We start from the raw sequence: 14,161 nt of genomic DNA, 5'->3' as shown, positions 1-14,161 counted from the left end.
TACTTTGCTTAAATGCCATGTTTTTCCCAAAGTATTCCTTGGATTCCCAGTTTACAATTGAACTTACCTCCCGTCTATTCCTGCTTGCCTTTCTTGCTCTATATTTCTCCATAGGGTAATATAAATATAGTATAGCATAATAAAAACTATTTTTTAAGAAATTGTTTATAGTTATATATTTTGGGTGTGTGTAAACTGTTGGAGCAACAGTGCCTACAATAGCACCTGACATATGTGTGTCTTAATGAATACTTACGTGAGTGAGATGATGAGATAAATTATATTTTATTAATCAGTAGTACACTTACAGAGTTTTTAAAATTAGCAATGCATATATGTGAATATGTTATCTCAAAAACAAAAACAAAAACAAAAAACAGAAAGAAAGGAAGAAAGAAAAAAAAGATGAGGGGTTGGAAATGTAGGAGGAAGGAAAGGAATATCAATATGTTCTTGGAATTATATCTACAAATTACATCAAATTTGTTAAAAACTAATAATAAAAGACTTATTTATTAATTTGAAAGGCAGAGTTATAGAGAGGGAGATACACCCCCCAATCTCCCTCCACATACACACAAACATACAGAGAGAGAGAGAGAGAGAGAGAGTTTTCATCCACTCGTCCAATCCCTAAATGGCCGCAACATCTGGGGCTGGGCCAGGCCAAAGCCAGGAGACTAGAGCTGGGACCTTTGTACTTGGACCATCTTCAGTGACTTTCCCAGACTCATTAGCAGGGGAGCTGGGTGGGAAGTGGAGCAGTCGGAACTAGAACCTGTCCCTGAGTGGGATGCCAGCATCTTAGGTGGTAGCCCAACCTGATTTGCCACAACACCAGCCCTGGGGAAGATAACTTATTTATGCTATCTAAGGATAATTTGGGATACAAAAATGTACTTTTGTCCTCAAGTTCCCCAAAGAGTCTGCTGCAGTACCATAGCAATATTATTCTTCAGAGAATAAAAAAAGCATTTTGGACATCATCTTATAAGCAAGAGATCAAAAAGGACTGGAAGGAGTAAAGATAGAAATTGGGGTCTGCCTAGTGTCCTCTTGTGCTATCACATTGACCAGAGGTACTGTAATACTACCACAAAACCAACCAGGCAGGATTGTCAAGGGCCCTCAGTCAGCTAAGGAGGCAGCCGAGGGCAAAGGTAAAATAAAATGCTGATAAAGGAATGCAGGAATAAGCACTAACTATGGTCTTATGATCATCTGGGGAAATGTAGATGATACTTAAAATGCTAGCTAAGTTTTATTTCCCCTACTTTATATACTATTTTACATACAGTTTGTGGCTGGTGGTTATCTCTATAATATAGCTCATAAATTACAGAATATCAAAACAAGACTTGAGTAATTTAGGGAAGGAATGCATATTAGTTATTAATCATGACACTAGAATTGAATGCAGTAACTAATGAGATTTGTAGGTTGTTGCTTTTTAATGTGCAAATGAACTTTTTTTTTAATCTGTTTTTGGAGAAGCAACTTATTCTGTAAGGGATGAGAGAATTACTGTTTGAACAAGGAATTAAATTTATAGGATATTCATTATATGGGGTTACCCAACATGTTTACACATTCTGGTTATATATTAGTAATTTTCTACACCATAATTCAGTACTCCCAAGAAGTAACAAAGCTCACACCACAGATTTACTTTCACCTAGGTCACAGGAATGAGGAAGATACCTGGTGTGGATGAAAAACCTGGACTTTGTCTTAGTGTTTAAAAGATATTAATAATAATATTAAAAATATCATCTGGCTTTTAGGATAATTTTCATTTCTTTTAAAAGATGAGCTTTCTTTCTCTTGATTTTAAGTGTGGTGTGGTGTGGTGTGTGTGTATGTGTGTGTATTTTCTATTTCACTATATATAAATATGTTTCTATTTTTATTTATTCTCATTTGGATTTCTTGTGATTCTTCAAATGAACATTAATTTTTCTTTCTTTCTTTTTTTTTTTTTTTTTTTTTTTTTTTTGATAGGCAGAGTGGACCGTGAGAGGGAGAGATAGAGAGAAAGGTCTTCCTTTTGCCGTTGGTTCACCCTCCAATGGCCGCCGCGCTGCTGCCGGTGCACCGCGCTGATCCGAAGGCAGGAGCCAGGTGCTTCTCCTGGTCTCCCATGGGGTGCAGGGCCCAAGAACTTGGGCCATCCTCCACTGCACTCCTGGGCCATAGCAGAGAGCTGGCCTGGAAGAGGGGCAACCGGGACAGAATCCGGTGCCCCGACCAGGACTAGAACCCGGTGTGCTGGCGCCACAAGGTGGAGGATTAGCCTGTTGAGCCACGGCGCTGGCCAGAACATTAATTTTTCATAGTTCTAGAAAATTAAATTTTGTCTTTTCCAGTATTAGTTCTCCTAAGTTCCCTCCATTTGGTCCATCTAGAATACTGTTTATCTATATCAGAGCTTGTCATTCTACTTTCTGCATCTTTTAATCTTTCATATTTTCCTTTGATTTTCTCTCCACACCACATTTATCAGTTCCTCCAGACCTATTTTCAGTCATCATATTACACCTTATCTGTGTCCAACTTGCTGTTTGACCATTCCATTTAGTTTGTTCATGTAAATTTTTTTGGATTATAGCATCCATAGAAAAGTATGCATATCCTGAGTGACTTGATGAGTTTTCACTTTGTGAACATGCTCACTCAAGCTCTACATGACCGGCACCTGAGAAAGGCCTTCTTCCCATTCAAAGGGTAACCTGCATCCATATAGATTTATTCATTTTCCTGTATTTAATTTATGTGAATGGAATTATAAGTATCTTCTTTTTTGATTATGACTTCTTTCAACAATGTACTTTTTTTTTTTTAAAAAAAAGAGATTTATTTACTCATCTGAAAGTCAGAGTTACAGAGAGACAGAGAAGCAGAGAGAGAGGTCTTCTATCCACTGGTTCACTCCCCAGATGGCCACAATGGCTGGGGATGGACCGGCTGAAGCCAGGAACCAGGAGCTACTTCCAGGTCTCCCACATGGGTAGCAGGGGCCCAAACACTTGGGCCATCTTCTGCTGCTTTTCCTAAGCCATAATCCAGGAGCTGAATTGGAAGTGGTGCATCCAGGACAGGAATCTGCACCGTATGGTATGCTGGTATTGTAGACAGCAGCTTAACTCACTACACTACAATGCCAACTCCAACAATACATTTTTGTAGCTTGAGCATTGTAGTTTGATCACTGTCATAATTTATTAATTAACTTTATACTTTCAAATGTATTATGTATAATCAGTATAAAATGTATAAATACTTTTAATTAGTATAAAATATATAAATACTTTTAAATGTATTTACATTATCAACTTAATATTATAATAACACTATTATAAATATTCTTATGTATGTCCTTTATAATTTTTTTTAATATATATTTTTGAAAGAGCAACAGATAGATGGACAGACAGAGATCTCCCATTCATTTGTTCATTTCCCAAATGTTTGCAACAGCTAAGGCTGGTCCAGGCCGAAGCCAGGAGCCAGCAACTCAATCCTGGGCCTCTCATGTGAATGGCAGGTACACAAATACTTGAGTCATCACCTATTCCCTCCCAGGATGTGCATTTTCAGAAAGCTGTAATTGGGAACAAAACTTTGACTCAAACCTAGGCACTCTGATTTGGATATAGACATCCCAAGTGTCACTTAATTACTATGCTAAATGCATAGTAATATTTTTAAATTAATGTTTTCATGCATTTATCTTGGGTATATATGTAGATATAGAGGCTTGATAATACCATAAGCATATATTCAGCATTAGTAAATGTAACCAAATTTGCTAAGTGATGTCTGCTAGCAGGCCATGAAAATTCTGCTTTTTCCACATCCTTTTCCCCCTTATCTATTTTCATTTTGCCATTTTTAGGGAGTCGGTAGTATAGTAAAATTGCACACATTTTGTACATTTCTTAATTTTTTGAATATATCCTAATTCATGATGCCTGTTTATGGCTTAATATTTTCACAAATTTTCTGTCTTTTTAAATGTGGTTTTAGGAGTTCATGAATATCTTTGGTTTAAATACTTTTATTTTTATTTATTTATTTTTATTTATTTATTTATTTATTTTTGACAGGCAGAGTGGACAGTGAGAGAGAGAGAGACAGAGAGAAAGGTCTTCCTTTTGCCGTTGGTTCACCCTCCAATGGCCGCCGCGGTAGCGCGCTGCGGCCGGCGCACCGCGCTGTTCCAATGGCAGGAGCCAGGTGCTTCTCCTGGTCTCCCCTGGGGTGCAGAGCCCAAACACTTGGGCCATCCTCCACTGCACTCCCTGGCCACAGCAGAGAGCTGGCCTGGAAGAGGGGCAACCGGGACAGGATCGGTGCCCCGACCGGGACTAGAACCCGGTGTGCCGGCGCCGCAAGGCGGAGGATTAGCCTGTTGAGCCACGGCGCCGGCCTGGTTTAAATACTTTTAAGTTTTATCATCTGTAGATATCACATCCCAGGACTTTTTCCATACCCTATAATGGTGACTTTTGATGAATAGAAGCTATTAATTTAATGCAGTTCATCATATTCATTTAAAAATTGTTGCTTCCTTTTTTATCTTGTATAAGAAACATTTCCTTATCACCAAATAATGAAAATATTGTTCACTTTTTTCCTAGTTCTTTTATTGATTTACCTTTCACATTTGCCTTTGATACACCTGATTTTAGTTTTTGTATAGTTTATGAAGTATGAGGTTCTTTATATTTTTCATGGATATCTAATTACTGTACAACAATTATATGAAAGCAATTCATTTTCCATTGAGTTGTTGTGCAGTCTTTCCCATTTGGATTCATTGTTCTATGGATCTACCTTTGTACCAATGCTGTGGTTTGAATTATTATGCATTATAAAACACTTCAACTAAGACAGACTCCAGTCCTGCAAGATTTCTTTTTCCTTCAAACTTTTCTTTACTATCCAATTTTCTTTGAATTTTTGTGTAAATATTAGAAAAATCTTGTCAATTTATATGCATTCATATGTGATGCAAGAGTTTTGGGTAGAAAGTACATTTTCATTTTGAAAATATTAGGGTTTCTAAACCACAAATGTGAATACCAATATCATTTTTCTCAATAATATTTTGAAATTTCATTATAGAGAGCTTGCACATCTTTCATAAGATTCAATTTTAGATATTTGATGATATTATGCTATTGTACATGACCTTGACTTAAAACTCTGTTTTCTAATTATTCATTGCCAGCGTGCAGAAAATCAATTTATTTTTATATATCAACCTTGTTAATCTTGCAGCTTTGGCAAACTCATGTATTGGTTTTGATAGGTTTTCTGTAAACTTTTCTATATTTTTATAACTACATACCCATGTCATGTGCAAATAGAGTTTTTCTTCCTTATTAAAAATGTTAAACTCATTATTTCTGTTGCTTCCCTTAGTACACATGCCAGGACTCCCACTACAATGTTGAACAGAGGTGGTGAGTGTGGATATTTAAGTCTTGTTTCTGCTCCAGGATGAAAGCATTTAATTGTTTATAATTAAGTATAGCATTAGTTACTCATTATTCATAGGCAACCATTAAAAGAGAAAGAATATTGCTTCCCAAACTCAGTATGGTAAGAATTTTTACAAATCACTCTTTCATATGCTGCATATGCTGATTAATTTTGTTTGGGTAAATTTCCAGGAATGGGAAACTCTATATTCAAATTTCTGAGGTATCTCCATACTTAGTGATCTGTAACCCCATGCTTATTGTATCTCAGTTCAGATAGCTGAGATATGGTATCAACCCAGATGTCTATCAACTGATGACTGTGTAAATAAATTATGGTACATATTCACTATGGAATACTCTACAGCAGTGAAAAAAATGAAATCTTGTCATTTGCAACAAAATGGATGCAACTGGAAACGATTATACCTAGTGAAATAAGCCAGTCCCCAAAAGTCAAATACTATTGGTTTTTTTCTGACCTGTGGTAACTAATAAAGTATCTAAAATGTAATCTATAGGAGTTAAATTGACATTTTGAGCTTCAATGATTTTTTTACAGCCCTGTTACAACTGTTGAGGGACGGTTTTTTTCTTCATACTATTTGTTGAACTCTTTACTTAGTGTAGGGTTAATCTTATGAGTTAAAGTTAACTGAAAGTAGATCTTCATAAAAATTTAGAATGGGATTAGGAGAGGGAAGAGGAAGAAGGATGGGAGCATGGGTGGGAGGGAATGTAGAGTGGAGAGTATCACTGTGTTCTTGAATCTGTATATAGGAAATACTTGAAATCTGTATACCTTAAATAAAATTTTTAAAAAAGAAAAGTTTAAAAATCATAATTGTTAAATTTTACCACATACATTTTACATGTTCTTTCTCTTTTATTATGTTAATATATTACATTAAAGTAATTCATTTTTGAATGTTTGCTTAATCTGCACTCCTGGGATAAACCCCAGGGAGTTATGATCCATTATCCTTTACATATATTACTACATTTGATTTAATAAAAATTTTTAAAAGTACAGTCTCATATGCATTCATCGACATAATAAACTGTAATTTCTCTTTCATGTTCTATGTTTGTATAAAATAACTAGGAAGTTAGTTTTTGAAAATTTGTCTAAGAGAGAAATTTCTTCTCTACATATTTGGAAATTTTTACTAATGAGGCTTTGAGGGAATATGTTTTTTTTTTTTTGTTTCTTTTTAGATAATTGATTTGATTTCAATAGAATTAGGTGTATTTATTTTTACTTGTTCTTGAATTAATTTTGGTATATTGTATTATCCAAGTAATTTTCAATAGCTTCTAAATTGTCAAATCCACTAACATCAAATTGTTTCTAATATTCTTTTATATTTTTAATTCCAGTAGAAATCTTTTATGTATAACATTGATAATTTTTATAGTGATGCGTTCTGAATCATTATTGACATAAATTGAAATTCTCTATCTATTTTAAGTCCTGACAACATTACTCCTATTGTTTTGTAAAATAGTAATTTTTATTTCCTCCCATCCCCACATTTTCTACTGATGCTACCTTTTATGCTCTTGTCCAGGACCACGTTTTCCCTTTGGATCATATTTATTCGGTCTAAAGAAGCATTTCTTTTATGTTAGGTTTAATGACCATTAATTCCCATTTTTTGCATGAATGAACCCATTTCAAAGGACTTACTTCACTTTGAAAATATTTTTGCTTCATATGAAATTTTAATTTGCATCCCTTCATAAAAAATTTAAAAATTATGTTCAGTTGTCATATGGGATGCTGGGGTTGCAGGTGGCGGCTTAATCTGCTATGCCACAATGCTGGGTCCCTCAATGAATTCTTAATGGCAGATTTTATTATATTTCATTGTTTTAGAGTGTTGTTTAAGTTCTTTTTATAGATTTCAACCCTATTTTGAAAAATTTTCCATTTTTTGCTCATTTTGCTGCATTAAAAATTATTATTTAGAAAGTGTTACCTGTTAATTTCAATGCCTAGATTATTTGCATTGTCTGCTGTATCCTCAGTATTGGTTATATTCTTCTGTTTACCTCTCTCATAATTATTTATTTTTATGTTGGACATGACATAAAATAATTGTTGAGGCTATAGTTGATTCTATTTTTTTCTCAGGAAGGCTTTACTTTTTCTCTTTTTCCCTTGTTAGGTAGAAATAGTAAGGGGCATCCACTCAAAGATTAAATCTAGATGCTTTTTCTTTCATCTCAGTTCACTTCTGCTGTCTGTTTTCTTGAGCAGGAGGCTCCTAGGTTTTTGACTGAGACCATGGAAACTTTCTGTGACCTCAGACATGAAGCATATGGGAGGTGCAATTTGACTTTGCAGAAGTTTAAACTTGGGCTTATGTCCCTACACTTTACACAGCTTGTGAAAACTCTGACTAAAATGTCAAAATCTGACAAAAAATTGTCAAAATCTGACATTTTCTGGAGTATGGGATTGGACATGTGTTTGATGAAAATCCCTTCCATGGTCATGGCTGTTTCCAAAGCACCACATTTGTGAGAATTTCCTTTCTGTTTCTCAGATGTTTCTGGCTTAGCCCCCACCACCTCCTGCCTTGAACAATCCTATAGTGAAAATGAGAAATACATACAGGGATCGTCTCGATTCTAATCCATCAAGTAAGCCCACGTTGACACAGGAAGCTATGCTTGTTGTTGTTTCCCTAGAGTCCTTCTGCCTAAGCCATAGATAGTTGTTCAGGTTGTCCATTACTATGTAAGAGCCTACTCCAAAATCAGTGTCTTGAAAACCAACCAGCCATTTGATCATAATTCTGTAGGTCAACAATTTGGCCCAGAATCACTTGAGAAGCTTATTGACTGGCTTCACTTGGGATCCTCACACAGTTGAGGTCATCTCTCTGCTCAACTGGGATTGGATGGCCCAAGAGGGCCTTACTCTCATATTTGGAACATGGTGTTGGCTATAGACTTGGGCATCTCCATTTCTTCTACTTGGTCCTTCATCATGTAGCAAGTTAGACTAGACATCTTTATGTGGCTGTCTCAGGTCATTGTCCTAAGACAAAAGGACACATGGAGCCTTAAGTTCCAAAACTACGAATATCAGTTCTGCCATAGTTTATTGGTCAAAACAAGTCATAAACACAATCCATATTCAAAAGATGGGGACACAGACTCTATCACATGATAGAGCAAAGTGTCACATTGCAAAGGGCAATGCATACATGAATAGAAGGGATTATTTTGGCCAACTTTGCAAACCATCTAAGCCTCATTCCTTGAACCATCAAATGCCTCCAGAGAAGAAAAGATCTGGTGCATTCCAACTTGCCAAGGATGTGAGCTTTTATATCCTGCTGTTTTAACACATCTAGTCTTCATTTTTTCTATAATGTTGTTAATCCTATGCTCCTTAAAAGGTAATTTTTGTAATTTGTTTTTTTAGATACCTCAGGGCTACTTGGCCTACTGCTATATACAGCAGCAAGAACTTCTTGCAGAACTGCAGGTCTGAATATTATTCAAATGTTGTGGTACATTTTTTTTTTCAAATTTAGTGGAAGAAAATAACTGATGTAAGTTTCAGGGAAAAGAAGATGCTAACATGCAAACATTGTCAAAATTTAATGTTTGAATAAAAATATGCTAAGTGAATTTTTCATTTTTGTTCAAGCAAAGCATGAATTTACTGTTAAATTCACAACTTAATTATATTTAGAATGAAGCAAAGCTAATTAAAAGACTATTTTAGCATAACACAGGCTGCCAAAATAACATTATTTCCCCTGAACTTGCTAACTAATCTACTGAGTGGTTCTTATGATTTTTCTACAGTGTTATATTTCATCTTGCAACTATTTTTTACACTATGTGTTTGGCATAAAACATAGAACTCAGAAGTAAAATAACATTTACTTTTATCTAATATGCTTGTTATTCATCCATTTTCTCTCAGTTTCAAACCTACTCTTTTGTTTTGCCTTGTTTTATGAGGGCTGGGACTCTGCAAACCACATTTCTGCTTTTCCAGCTACCTCCTTGTTAGATTTGACAGCAGAAGATTCTGAAGGAAACCTGGAGGCCTAGAAGAGGAACAAGGGACACGCTCTTTTCTGCTTTTGTTCCTGGGACTGTCAACATCACCTGAGCAATATTTGTTTTCATTTTGGAAATGGCAGCGGGTAACAGTAGAAACTCGTTCCAGTTTCTAGTGGTTTTCCTCCAAACTCCTACAACCAGCCACATTTTGCTTTCTCAGAGAGATCAACAGCAGGTGGCTGGTGTCCTATTTAAAATTATCTAAGTCTTAGGCTGGCGCTGCGGCTCACTAGGCTAATCCTCCGCCTTGCGGCGCCGGCACACCGGGTTCTAGTCCCGGTTGGGGCACCGGTCCTGTCCCGGTTGCCCCTCTTCCAGGCCAGCTCTCTGCTGTGGCCAGGGAGTGCAGTGGAGGATGGCCCAAGTGCTTGGGCCCTGCACCCCATGGGAGACCAGGAGAAGCACCTGGCTCCTGCCATCGGATCAGCGCGGTGTGCCGGCCGCAGCGCGCCAACCGCGGCGGCCATTGGAGGGTGAACCAACAGCAAAAGGAAGACCTTTCTCTCTGTCTCTCTCTCACTGTCCACTCTGCCTGTCAAAAAAAAAAAATTATCTAAGTCTTAGATTTAGAGGCATTCTGTAAGATCGTGAGTTATAAGCACCAGCGGGCAGTCCCTCCTTGAACTACTAGTTCTAGTATTTCCATGCAGTCCCCTTCATTATCTCAGTACTAAGGGTAGTAACTATTTATTGTAGTTGCTGTCTTTATTATCCTTCAATGTTTCTGTCTTTATAATTACTCTGTGCATTTGTTCTGAGCTGTTAGTAACGTAGAAAGAGGGGACATTACACTCACACTCTACACAGTTTCACAAAAAGCATCGCAGGAAGAAAACAGACCAACAGAAACCTAGGTGCTTGGTGGGCAGGTTTGTTGGGGAGGAAGGTCTCTAATTCCTGCTGGAGCAAGGCTCATTCATAGAGGGAGATACTTATTGGTGTCTCTGCAGCAGGGCAAGCTCCCACTGATGGACCCGTAGGTGTTCCCTTACCAGGTAGAAGATCCGTAATACCTGGAGGTGGGGTTACTCTGCCTATAGGTGCTGTTTTGGGGCTCCAGTAATGCTGGCAGTAGCAACAGCAGCAGCAGCTTCTACAGTGCCTCTTCATTGTGGAATCATTACATGCTGTGATGGCCTCCAAGCTCCTTGGACAGGGCTTGCGAATATAGAAAGAGCCTGTGGAATTGGGAACTATCTGGTGCTCCCCTCCAGCGTCCCTACTAACCCCAGGGACTACTGCCGCTCCAGCAAATAGCACTTGAGCAATGCCAGTATCTTTGGGAGGTGGCCCCTCCACAGTCATATATATCAAGTCTTCTTCATGTAGCAACACCAGATCCAAGCCCCACTCCACTTTTCTTTGTGTTCTAGTTGCTTCACTTTTTTTTTTTTTTTGGCTTTATCTTCCAGAACTCATCACAGTCATAGAGAATCAAAATTGGCTTGTTATTGCCAATGAATATTAGGCCATCTTGTAGGCTACAGCTCATTCTGCATTCAATGTGCTGCAACATCTTACTACTCTTGCCCACATTCATGAATGCTGTTCCTCCACAGAAAAACCCAGGGTCCTTAACATCTAAGGGGAGGCTATATATGGTGCAGGTTCTCCTAGAAATGATGCAAGCTGGCCAGAAGGTTCACACAAGGTAATTGGAGCCTGCTTTTTGCTTGGAATCAGTTCTTCATATTCCAATACTACTTTACCCATCTCTTGGTGTCTCAGCAGAGAATGCCTGTCTTGGTTTTGCCTGGAAATTCACCACAGGTACTTGCTGCTGGTAGGAACATCTCAGGTACAATTAATGTTTTCGATTGTTCTGTGAAGCTGTCCATCTGATTGACTTGGACTTCTACTTTTGGCTACTGCCCATCCCCATGTGTCTCAGATGTAAGCAATGGCTTCTTCATCCCCACAACACTGACTGCTCCCCAGGCCAAGACATGAGGCATTTCCTTTAGCCACTCCACTCCTTCAGTGTTTCTTTTCTGTATTTTAACCCTTCAATAGCTGTTAAGTCATTCCTTCTATTTAATTCTCTTGTTAAAATAATAGCTATGATTTTTGCTTTCCTGATTGATAGAAATTTCTTAATCTGTTTTTTATTTGCAAATATGTAAGAGAAATTACTTAGAAAAGGTTAAGGAGAAACAGACTTAATAAAATGGATGTGTTGTCTTAGTCTGTTTTCTATTGTTAGACATAACACCTGAGACTTTACCATGTAAAACAGTTTATTTGTTTCTCAGTTCTGGAGGCTGGGAAGTCAAGACTGAGGGGCCACACCTAGTGATGATGGCCGTGTAGCTGAGTCATAACATGACAGAAAGCATCATGGGGTAGGGAGTGCGGGAGGGAAGAGAGAGATAAAGAGGAGACCTAAACTGCTTTTTATAACAAACTCTCTCCTTTGATAACAACAGTAACCCATTGATGAGAGAAGAACTCCCATGATCTGAGCACCTTTTAAAGATCCCATCTCTCAACACTATCTTACTGGGGGATAAAGTTTCCAACACATGAACTTTGGAAGACATATTCTAACCTAACATATACATTTCTCCTGAACTCCTAGCACAGGAAGTGCAATCCACCTTTGTAAACTTTGGAAAACAACCTTGTTGGAAAGGTGAAGATATCGCGCTCCTGTGCCATTATGTCCCCTTATCTATGTGCTCTATGGCAACCAGTGTCATGGTAACCAGCAGGCCCACCTGCTTGGTGAGGGGCCCACAGCCTTGTTATGCAACTGCTTGGCTCTGGGCCACTGTTTTCTCTTTGTAAAACCATCTAAGCAGCTGGGGGGCCTGGTTAGGTTTGGCTGCCTGTGGGTGGATGTGGACACATGACTGCAGCTGTGTGTGTGAATGCCTGTAGTTATGTGTGTGTGTGAGGCCACCTCCACTGTTACAAAAGCAGGTTATCTTCTGTGGCCTCCCTATCGTCAGTGGCTAGTAGCTACTTCTGTTCATTTCTTGTTGCCACTGTGAATAAATGAGATATAAACCCGCAGAGGGCTCCCAGTTGTTGTCTGACCTGCTACAATCTGAATCTACTTGTCCTGGACCCTAAGTCCTGGGTGTGGAAGCCTGTAGTAAGGTTTCTTCCTTCTGTCTCTCTGGGTCTTTGTGGTCTCTCTTTTCATCTTTTCTCTCTTTCTCTTTCAGCAGAACAATTCTCCCTGTCTTTCTCTTGTAACTCCCCATAGCTCTGGGCTTCTTTTCTTCAGGTCAAGTGTTGATGTTTAACCATTAGTCAGGATTCTACTTCCAGATAGGGAGAAGGAGATCCTGAGTGGTGCTGTTTGGGCCAATGTTTGCACGTGGTCATCCAGCCACTGGTGTTGAAATGCAGTTGTGGGGCAGGTGATTGGGGATGAAGATTGTGATGAGTGTGTGAAGTTTCTAATACATGTTCCAATTTATTTTCATTAAAAATGATCAAAGACCAAGGAAAAATTTTTGGAGGATATACTTGAGGCACACTCCATTTGTGTATGTAATAATAATTATATCATTTTGAAAAACTTTTTCGAGTATGTGTTCACTGTACAAATATTGCAAATGTAGAAGAGCCAAAGTAAATAATAATAGATATTTCAGAGGCCAACGCTATGGCATAGCAGGTAAAGCCACTGCCTGCAGTGCCAGGATCCCATATGGGCACCAGTTCTAGTCCCAGCCCCTCTGCTTCCAGTCCAGCTCTCTGCTATGGCCTGGGAAAGCAGTAGAAGATGGCCCAAGTCCTTGGGCCCCTGCACCCACATAGGAAACCCAGAAGAGGCTCCTTTTTCTCCTGGCATTGGATCAACTCAGTTCTGGCCTTGCTGCCATTTGGGGAGTGAACCAGTGGATGGAAGACCTCTTTCTTTGTCTCTGCATCTGCCCCTCTGTAACTCTGCCTTTCAAGTAAATAAATAAATCTTTAAAAAAGATAGATATTGCAAACTCCCACATCAGTGGTTTATATTTCCAAATTACTTTCTACTTATATTTAATATGCATATTAAAATTTCCAACAAAAATGGGTTTCTCGCTAGCAATAATTTTTAATAATTTTATATGTCAACAAACATTTCAAGAACATAATTTTAAAAGACTGCCCAATAACTTACAAAACACAGTTATTTCTAAGCCAATCTTAGATTACTTATATGATTTTGAATAAAATTTCTGAAGACTACTTATCCCATTAAGTTCCAAATTTTCAATTCTGCAAATATTTCAATGACATAATATTTATATATGATATATATGATATATATATATAATATGTATAACATATTCCTTAGAATATATAGAATAGAAACAGTTATTTTGTTGAGCCAATTCTTTGGAGAGGAATTCCTAAGTCAGTAATCCTGTATTTCAAGATATTTAGTACATAATGTAAAAATTTATTTATTTATTTGAGAGGTAGAGACAAAGAGAAAGACAGTGCTGCCATCCACTGGTTCACTCCCTCAAAAGCCCACTATGGCCAGTGCTGGGTGTAGCCTATGCAGGGAGCTGGGAACTCAATCTAGATTCTCATGTGGGTGGCAGGAACCCAATTTCTTGAGGCATCACCACTGCCACCCA

The 14,161-nt window shown here is 38.0% G+C and overlaps 1 pseudogene; it reads right to left on the bottom strand.

The window, feature by feature from the left end:
* Window positions 1-10,612: 10,612 nt before the first annotated feature.
* Window positions 10,613-11,118, bottom strand: LOC133762295 (small nuclear ribonucleoprotein-associated protein B'-like; annotated as a pseudogene).
* Window positions 11,119-14,161: the final 3,043 nt, after the last annotated feature.

Source organism: Lepus europaeus, chromosome 1 (assembly GCF_033115175.1).
Source record: "Lepus europaeus isolate LE1 chromosome 1, mLepTim1.pri, whole genome shotgun sequence".
NCBI classification, from domain to species: domain Eukaryota; kingdom Metazoa; phylum Chordata; class Mammalia; order Lagomorpha; family Leporidae; genus Lepus; species Lepus europaeus.
The sequence above is the reverse complement of the archived record's forward strand: the minus strand, read 5'-3'. Positions and strand labels throughout refer to the sequence as shown.